Consider the following 10507-nt stretch of genomic DNA (forward strand, 5'->3'; position numbering starts at 1 on the left):
TCTTTAAATTAAGACATTTTCCAAAACTCAAAGCTTGAATGTTCTTCTCTCCTCTTCATGTGTAAGTATTTACATTCTTTCCAGTTAAGTATTTCTCTTCAATGTTTATTCTTCATGTAATAAGCACAGTTTGGTGATTGGTCTTTCAAGGGTGATTGTTTTTAGTCTGAACTTCGGACTACTCCTTTAGAATCTGGCATAACTTTGGTGATTCTGCCTAACATCCACGAATTCCTTGGCAGGGATGACTCAGCCACTAGGAACATCAACCAACCTTGAAACTTCTCTTCGGTCTAAGCCATTTTTGTCGTTCTTGTAAAAGAGGTAATTATTCACGAGTCCACATCTGCCAGAATAGGTCCGTCATATACTGAATTTGTCTCCAGCGATGCTGAGCATAGACATCTTCCTTGACAAAGACGCCAGGTGGGAAGGTGAGTTGTGTCTTCAATATGAGCAGATAATTTGGAGTCAGTGGCTCAAGATCATTAGGATCATCTGTATTCATAATTATGGGTCTGCCATTAATGATACTCTCCACTTCGCACAGGAGAGTCTGCAGTCCTTCATCATCCAACAGTTGTTTCTTTATAACAGAACTCAGCATCTTTCTGACTGTGTGAATCTGACGCTCCCAGATGCCACCACGGTGAGACGCAGCAGGTGGGTTGAAAATCCACTGCACTCCCTTCTTCATCGTGACTTCGTTGATACAGAAATGGTCCAGTTCTTTTAGCGCTTCATGCAGCTCTCTCTTGGCACCTACAAAATTTGTGCCTTTGTCTGAACGAATGATTGAAACTTGTCCTCTTCTACTCTGGAAACACCGTAGAGCATTAACACACGAGTCCGTGTCAAGTGAATGGACAACTTCTATATGCACTGCTTTAATAGTAAGGCATGTAAAAATCACTTCATAATGCTTGACTTTGACATGTCCTCTTCATCTCGAAAGGTCCAAAATAATCCACACCTGGGTGGGTGGTTTATCAGGCAGCAGACGATCTTCTGACAAGTCTGCCATTTTCTGTTCCCTTACATTTGTACGCAGTCTTCTGCAGGTGTTACAGATTAAATTTCTTGCTGCAGTATTGGCTCTAGGTATCAAATACCTTTGTTGTAATCTGGCTGAGACATGATTTCTGCCGTCATGTTCTGTCTCTTCATGAGTTGGAGAACAAGGCGGGTTATTCTGTATTTTTTAGGTAGAATGGCAGGATGCTTGGCCTCTTCAGGCATCACCGATCTGTTCAGACATCCCCTACCCTCAATACACCATCTTGTAAGTATGGCTCCAGTTTGCAAATAGAACGGTTCCTTCTCACATGAGTGCTTCCTTGCTCAAAGATTTTAATTTCTTCTGTGTATGCTTGTCTCTGACTAGATCTAATCAGGTTCCTTTCAGTTTTTGATAAATCCTCAACAGTGAGCACTCTTTTCGAGTTTTCTTCTTGCACATGAACATTTGCTGTTGGACAACTTGATTTAATTTTTTTCTGGATCATTTTCAGATTGTTTTATAGTCTGCTCAAATCCTTTTTTCTTCTCACTCAGGTTGTGCATGGTCTCTCTTGGGTATAAAATCCATGCAGTTGCCTTCTTCAGTCTATGCCAACTGGAGTAATAATCCACAAGCTATGCTCCTTACTGTACTTGTGCATAACACTGAAGCTAATGTCTTCACCTCAGCATCACGTTCCGTCAAAGGGTTAGACTGTTCAGGTCGTTCTGGCCACTCACTCTCATTCAACAAGAAACTAGGTCCTTGAAACCAGCTCTTACTCTTAATGAAGTTCTCAATGTTTAACCCTCTCGAGGCCTGATCAGCTAGGTTCTCTGAGGTGTTAATATACGTCCATTGAGAAGGTATGGTAGCTTCCCTAATGAATGAGACTCGGTTTGCCACAAACATTTTGAAAGGAGGGCATCGTTTTCGATGTACTTTAACACTGTCATACTATTTGTCCAGAAGACCGATTCCAACAGGTGAACCTGAAGTTCTTCCTTCAGCATCCTGTCAACTGTGACTGCAACCACTGCCATTGTCAACTCCATTCTGGGAACAGTAATTTGTTTCAGTGGTGCCACTCATGACTTTCCCTTCAAAAAGGAAACGTGTTTTTCACCTTGCTCATTCATCAACAAAATATAAGACAAAATGCCATATCCATCTTGACTGGCGTCTGAAAAATTACGAATTTGTGCTGCTTTTGTGCGCCCAAATGAGGCGGGTTTGATACATCTGCTCACACTGAGTTCTGAGAGCTTGTAAAGGTCTGCTAACCACCTAAACCATGTCTGGCTTTGCTTCTATAGAATTTCTTCATCCCAGCCTTTTTTCTCCTTGCAGAAATCTCTCAGAATGAGCTTAACAGGTAAAAGAAGTGGTGCCAAAAAACCCATCGGGTCGTACACAGAACTGACAACAGACAGGATGCATCTTCTTGTACATGGCTTATCTGGAAGTTGAATCTTGAACCTGAAGCTGTCAGAACTTGTGCACCGCCGCTGCACGCCTAATGCCCACTCCACGCCTAATGCCCACTCCACAGGTAATTCATTATGCTGCAAGTCTAGATCTTTAACTTCTGCTGCTCATTCTTTCTCAGGGATGGAGTACAGCAGGGCTCTACTGTTGCTCACCCATTTTGTTAGATGGAAACCACCACTGGCACACAAAGTCATCAGTTCCCTCACAAGATCAACAGCTAAGTCTTCTGTAGCTACTGATTTCAAATAGTCGTCTACATAGAAGTTTTTGAGGACTGTCTCAGTGGCTTCCTGTGTAGTCTTTGTTGCTGCATCTTCTGTTGTTCTCCTAAGTGCATACGAAGCTCAACTAGGGGGTGATGTAGCTCCGAACAGATGGACGCACATCTTGTACTCTGCTGCTTCCTCATTCAGATCACCACCTGGCCACCAAAGAAAGTGCAACAGATCAGCATCCATGTCTGGAAAACCGCACCTGGTAGAACATGGACTCAATATCAGCTATCATCGCAATAGGCTCTTCTCTAAATCTCAGCAGCACTCCAATAAGGGTGCGGGTCCTTGTAGCAACTGTTCATTCAATGAAATTCCCTGGTAAGTCACCGCATGGTCAAAAACAACTTAGTTTTCTCTTTTTCTGGTGGTATACTCCGTGGTGCGGGATGAACCACACCCTACCATTGCTGCAACTCAGTTGCTCTTCTGGTACTCTAATGGCATAACCTTTCTCCAATATGTTGTTCATGAATCCTTTGTACTCTTCAAAGAAATCTGGATTCCTAATGAACTTCCTCTTCAAAGTGTTAAGCCTTTGTTTAGTTATACCATGGTTGTATGGCATCTTCATCCCGTCAAACTTCAGAGGCAGCTTAAGGCAGTAATGACCACCAATGAACCATGCTGATATTGTTACAGCATGCATGAACTGCTTATCCTGTTAGGATGGTTCTCGTCCATCATCACAGCTGCGCTCCGGAAAATCAGCATTGTAGTGCTGAATGAACATTTCTTCAATGTTCATCACAGAGATACGGTTGACCAAGAAACTCTGTCTTGCAGTGTCATCTGATTGCCTTTCTCCCCCTCTACTAATTGGCCCATTAAGAACCCAACCAAGAGTTGTCTTTACAGCATATGGCCCATCTCTCTGGTTGTTAATGAGCTCCCACGGCTCCATAGCTTTGTAAGTGTTGGCACCGATGAGCAGGCCAAATGTCTGACTCTAGTTGTGGGAGATGGACTCCATTCAGGTAAGACCACTTCTCCAAATCTTTCCTCTGTGGTATATTGACTTTCTTTGCAAGTATGTCTGGTTGAGTATACACATTTGGCAGCTTAATATACATAGTTTTGTTCATCTAGGTCGCAAACCTCCAAATCTGTAAGAACATAACTCTTCACTTCCTGTTCTTGTGCCATAGTGCAAAGAAGGAACTCTGTCTTTCTGCCTCGGCTATTTGCTAAGTCTTCAGTGCAGAAAGTCACCATGCTTCCTTGATCCAGGGATGCATAGATCTTGATAATCCTTGTGCCTTTCTTGTGTTTTATCTGCACAGGTACTATGGGGAGTATGCATTCGCTGCTCCCGGCTCCAGTGTGTTCACCTCTTCTACACCCTGCAGACATGAGGGCACTTGTAACTTCACCTGTGCCTTGTGAGCTGTCATCCACACTGCTCTTTTCTGAAGTTGTATCTTCCTTCACCACATGCAGGATAGCAGGGTGCTTAAGGGAACAATCTGGGCGTGATGCCTTTTTCTTGCAGTCTTTCTACTGATGACCTGCTGTAAGACACCCAAAACAAAGACCATTGGACTTCCACAAACTGAATTCTATTTTTCAAAGGCTAATCTCTGATATTGTTGCAAATGTTCAGTGAGTGATTGTTTTTACAGTAAAGATAGGGACTTTGGAAAACACTAGCTGACTTAGCTGAAGTAGATTTCTTCTCAGGTTGACCTTTACTGGCACCTTTCCCTTTCATCCGCCTTTCAATCTCCTTCCTTTCTCTTCTACAGCCTTTTCTGTGGACTTGGGCACCTTTTTTTGGCTAACAGGTGTATCCACACTTTCATCTGCCATATCATTTCACTCGTGAATCTTCAAACGTTAACTGCTACAATTCTATGAATTTTCTACAGCTTCTTATTCTTCTTTCATTCACAAACACTTGTGAAAGGAGTTACATGATGTGTAGGATGCCTTGCTAAAAACTCAATGACTTTCTGAGCGGGAATACCGTATGTAAATTTACTTTCACCTTTCTCCTTTGGCTAAAGTTAGCATCATCCGTAGGCTAGTAGAATAATGACAGAGTATCAGACCTGATCCAGGGAAAGCTTCGTTTCGACGGAGTAATACTCAAGGTACCTCTGTAAACCTTCGAATACTCTTCAGCTTCGATGTGATTTTCAGTTTGTTTCATCATCTTTTTCCAGCTAGCATAACTAGCTTAGCTCCATCATCCTTCGACTAGCTCAGTCTTTTGACTTAGATATGAGTGCAGCCATGCTGACTCACTAGCTCAGGACCTCAAGCCACTTTCACACTCGACACGAATCAGAAAATACAAGTCTTGAATCCAAAGTTTCTTCTTTTGTTTTGTTTTTTTATTACGAAATTAAACTTCAGTACAAATTAAAATGATGAATTCTAGGCTTTTCAACAGGAATGACATAACGTGACGGCTAAAAGACTGTGATGCTCTCTGGTCCAACGCTTCTAACGGTCACATTTCCAGGCTCACCTATTTATAGTAACTTCAGCAGCCAATCAAAATGTATCACACTAAATCTTTTCATATGTGAGCTTAAATATAAAGATTTCACTTCTCCCATTCAAACATGTTCACTAAATATAAAATTATATCCAAGGTATAACACAAAATAACATACATGCATATCAAACGACTTTACAGAAATGGCTCTAACAGTAGTATCATGTTCTCTGAGAGTCACAAGACTATATACAATGCCATTACTTTCTGCATTTATAAATGTCCTCCAGTAAAGACATAAAAGACATACAGCTTTTTTGAGGGAGATACACCTTCTGAAGGAGGAGAGTAAGAGGCAGGGTAAAGGAGGATAGGGGAAGAGAGACAAGGGAGAGGATGACAAATGGAATCCACCGATATGGTTGTTCAGGAGAACAGTGCTCTGGACATCTATCACTGCTCACAGATCTTCTCCCTCCATTGCTCTTTATATAGGCTAATCTCTTCCATCTCTCCTCCCTGAAGGTGGCCGGCTCTCTTAGCCTCATTTAACCAGCTAACAGCCACTAATAAATCAGCTCTACACTCTCCTCACCTATAACCAGCAATGGCCTGCCCTGCCCTGCTCTGCTCAGCCCCCTCTGCTCACCCCTCCGATGTATGACTCCCAGTGTGCTACCAATCTTGCTCCAGTTCAAGGCAGTTAGGGCTAGCTTCAATCAGCACACCATCCCATATTCTGCAATGAAAAACAGACCTTGGCCTGGCTCCCATGGCTAGGCTATTTACCCATAACCCACCACGACAGACCGTCTTTACGGTAGCTAGTTTTTAGCCTAGCATATTGGGCTATTAGTAAACACCCTTTATGCCTATCATCAAAGCCAGGCTGGTAGCACAGGGTCAGCTTTTATCTCTGCACGCCAGTGATTAAAGTGGCTTATTTAAAAAGGGCCATGCTTAACAGGTCTAGGTCTGAGAGCAGCACAGCAAAAAGATCATGTCTGAAAAGGCCAGTGATATGATAACATGCCTGACTGTGTGTGTGTGTGTGTGTGTGTGTGTGTGTGTGTGTGTGTGTGTGTGTGTGTGTGTGTGTGTGTGTGTGTGTGTGTATGTATACACTACCGTTCAAAAGTTTGGGATCACATTGAAATGTCCATATTTTTGAAGGAAAAGCACTGTACTTTTCAATGAAGATAACTTTAAACTAGTCTTAACTTTAAAGAAATACACTCTATACATTGCTAATGTGGTAAATGACTATTCTAGCTGCAAATGTCTGGTTTTTGGTGCAATATCTACATAGGTGTATAGAGGCCCATTTCAAGCAACTATCACTCCAGTGTTCTAATGGTACAATGTGTTTGCTCATTGGCTCAGAAGGCTAATTGATGATTAGAAAACCCTTGTGCAATCATGTTCACACATCTGAAAACAGTTTAGCTCGTTACAGAAGCTACAAAACTGACCTTCCTTTGAGCAGATTGAGTTTCTGGAGCATCACATTTGTGGGGTCAATTAAACGCTCAAAATGGCCAGAAAAAGAGAACTTTCATCTGAAACTCGACAGTCTATTCTTGTTCTTAGAAATGAAGGCTATTCCATGCGAGAAATTGCTAAGAAATTGAAGATTTCCTACACCGGTGTGTACTACTCCCTTCAGAGGACAGCACAAACAGGCTCTAACCAGAGTAGAAAAAGAAGTGGGAGGCCGCGTTGCACAACTGAGCAAGAAGATAAGTACATTAGAGTCTCTAGTTTGAGAAACAGACGCCTCACAGGTCCCCAACTGGCATCTTCATTAAATAGTACCCGCAAAACACCAGTGTCAACATCTACAGTGAAGAGGCGGCTGCGGGATTCTGGGCTTCAGGGCAGAGTGGCAAAGAAAAAGCCATATCTGAGACTGACCAATAAAAGAAAAAGATTAAGATGGGCAAAAGAACACAGACATTGGACAGAGGAAGACTGGAAAAAAGTGTTGTGGACGGATGAATCCAAGTTTGAGGTGTTTGGATCACAAAGAAGAACGTTTGTGAGACGCAGAACAAATGAAAAGATGCTGGAAGAATGCCTGACGCCATCTGTTAAGCATGGTGGAGGTAATGTGATGGTCTGGGGTTGCTTTGGTGCTGGTAAGGTGGGAGATTTGTACAGGGTAAAAGGGATTCTGAATAAGGAAGGCTATCACTCCATTTTGCAACGCCATGCCATACCCAGTGGACAGCGCTTGATTGGAGCCAATTTCATCCTACAACAGGACAATGACCCTAAACACACCTCCAAATTGTGCAAGAACTATTTAGAGCAGAAGCAGGCAGCTGGTATTCTATCGGTAATGGGGTGGCCAGCGCAGTCACCAGATCTGAACCCCATTGAGCTGTTGTGGGAGCAGCTTGACCGTATGGTACGCAAGAAGTGCCCATCCAACCAATCCAACTTGTGGGAGCTGCTTCTGGAAGCGTGGGGTGCAATTTCTCCAGATTACCTCAACAAATTAACAGCTAGAATGCCAAAGGTCTGCAATGCTGTAATTGCTGCAAATGGAGGATTCTTTGACGAAAGCAAAGTTTGATGTAAAAAAAATCTTATTTCAAATACAAATCATTATTTCTAACCTTGTCAATGTCTTGACTCTATTTTCTATTCATTTCACAACATATGGTGGTGAATAAGTGTGACTTTTCATGGAAAACACAAAATTGTTTGGGTGATCCCAAACTTTTGAACGGTAGTGTATATATATATTTTTTTTTTTAACATATTTACTGTTTCATTTAGCAGACACTTTTATCAAAGTGACATACATCTGACAGTTAATACAACACAAGCAAGGGATCTAGTCAGGGGGCAACAATGCAAGTAAGTGTAAAAAAAAAAACTAGGTTCAAGTCTGCTAGGACATACTATGTGTTAACAGGCAGTGCACAAAGGCAAAGGTGCATAGAAGCGATTTTTTTTTAATACCATCAGGTGTGGTGGAGGTGTTCGAGAAAGAGTTACGTCTTTATCTTCTTCTTAAAGGTGGAGAGGGACTCAGTGGATCAAATGGAGATTGGTAACTCATTCCACCACCGGAAATTACAGAAGAGAAAAGTCTGGCTTGTGACTTAGGGCCCCATTGTGGGCAGAAGTGCCACAACGTATATAACACACACACACACACACACACACACACACACATACATACATACATACATACATACATATATGTATGTGTGTGTGTGTGTGTGTGTGTGTGTGTGTATACAGTGAAACATCCTGACAAAGCATGTTCCCCAGCTGGCCCCTCTGTAAGCGCTCAGTCAGTCAGACTTATCAGTGTTTACACATACACACTTCCTAAGGGGGATATCTAAGGCTTTGCTGGGGTCACACTGTTCATGTATGTGTGTTTATATATGTGTGCGTGTGTGTGTGTATACACATGCCCTAGGTCTGCATGCTCTAGCCTTTATTCCTCTCCTTAGAGGTCTCTTCAGCATCTCCTTTCGGTGGGTGACCCCAGCATAGCAGCGGATATCTGACAACCCTGAACACCATCTCCCTCTTTGCTCTCCCTTCATTGACTTGCCTTCATTCTATTCCTTTTTTACGATAATCCCACATCAGAATCATGCCCCAGCCAGGGGGCTGTGAAATGCGTCTCTTTGCCCCTTCCTTCCACCTTCCCACCATCTAACCCTCTCAAAATATGCTGTCCACATCCCTACATCCATCCATCTCTCCCTCCCTTGGCTGACAGTGTGGCAGAAAGTTCAGAGGATGCACAGGCCATATGGGCGGATCACACACATAAGGCAGGGTTGGTGGAGGAGACATATGAAACATATGGCTGCTGGTGCTGGCCTGTCAAGTTATTAAGCCTGGCCTCATTCTATCGCTCTCTGTCTTTCTCACTTTAATCTTACTGATGCTTCTCCAGTCTCTAGCATCTAACCCTGACCACATGCACATTTCTGTGGGAATGCCCCCATAAAAAAAACTGAAACCAACACACACACACACACACACACACACACACACAGTCTGATTATTATGTATTCTCTATGATTATTTTCAGCATTTGGTTCTTGAATTCTTTTCCGTTCTAAATCTTTCATCATTCTTCTGTCATGCCTTTTCTTTCCCAGTTAAGCCCTCTTGTTTGGACCTGCTAAACAATTCATAAACACCACACCTGGCCACACCCTGCTTCCATACAACAGTGAGAACTTGAACTAGAAAACCGACAGAGCGTTTGGTGTGCTTTGTCTTCCTTAGCTGTCCGAACAGAAAATACAGAGAGACTGAACAGACCGACACTGACATATGTCTCGCAGTTGTGCGGGGTGTGTATACAGACTCTTAAGGAATGGAACACGTAAACAACAAATAAACAACACGTATTGATGTCAGTGAGAGGAGAGACAGACAGACAGACAGACAGACAGACAGACAGACATTATCCGATCAATGTCTGATCAATTCAGAAAAATCAGCCAAACTTTAAACCACCTACATTCCAGGATTGCATAGCTGACAGTGTGTTCATGGTAACCATTTAAGAGTTAAGGCTGCACACATTTTATGGTGAAGAAGGTCAAGTCGAGAAAGCAGGATGCGCACCACACCTATGACGTCAGCTTCCTGTCCTGAGCTGCTGAGCAGGAAGTGTACAGCTGAAACGGCAGAGGGCAACTCCCTCACTGTTCTCTCTGAAGCGGCAGCCTATCACAGCTACCTTTGTTTCTTATTCTTTATATTCATCATGCAATACTTGCTTCTCCTCATCACTTAAACAGGATTAAGCAATCTATTCTTGACTCTCATGCCGTCTTTTTCATTTCACTTATTTTCTTGCTCTCTCTCAGCAGGGGCTGCATACAAGTCCAGTGAATCCTGTTTGGAAATGGTATCCATTGGATGGGGCTCACGTTTACTCTCACATACTAAAAAAGATGCAAGTACACACACATATGACCAAATATATAGATACGCACGCACACGCACACACCTAAACATACCCGGGAAGAGGGGTTGATTAGACAGGGGTGAGGAGAGCAATGGAAAGCAAAGAAGGGGGGGGGAAAAGTTTGAGATAAAGGAGGAGGCTGACCTAGGTTTGCCTCAGACTGCCTTTAGCACTGAGCTGAACTTGGCCCCCCACACCTCTTCTTTGAGTGAGTGTGCATGTGTGCGTGCGTACTCTGTCTGACTGTGCCTAGCCTGCTTGACTGATGTAGCACACCGCTCTCTAATCCAATTACAGCTCAGACCAGCCTAGCGGCCCAGCCTCAGCCACCAAGGGCAAACCTA

This window comes from Lampris incognitus, chromosome 6 (assembly GCF_029633865.1).
Source record: "Lampris incognitus isolate fLamInc1 chromosome 6, fLamInc1.hap2, whole genome shotgun sequence".
In the NCBI taxonomy this organism is placed as follows: Eukaryota; Metazoa; Chordata; class Actinopteri; order Lampriformes; family Lampridae; genus Lampris; species Lampris incognitus.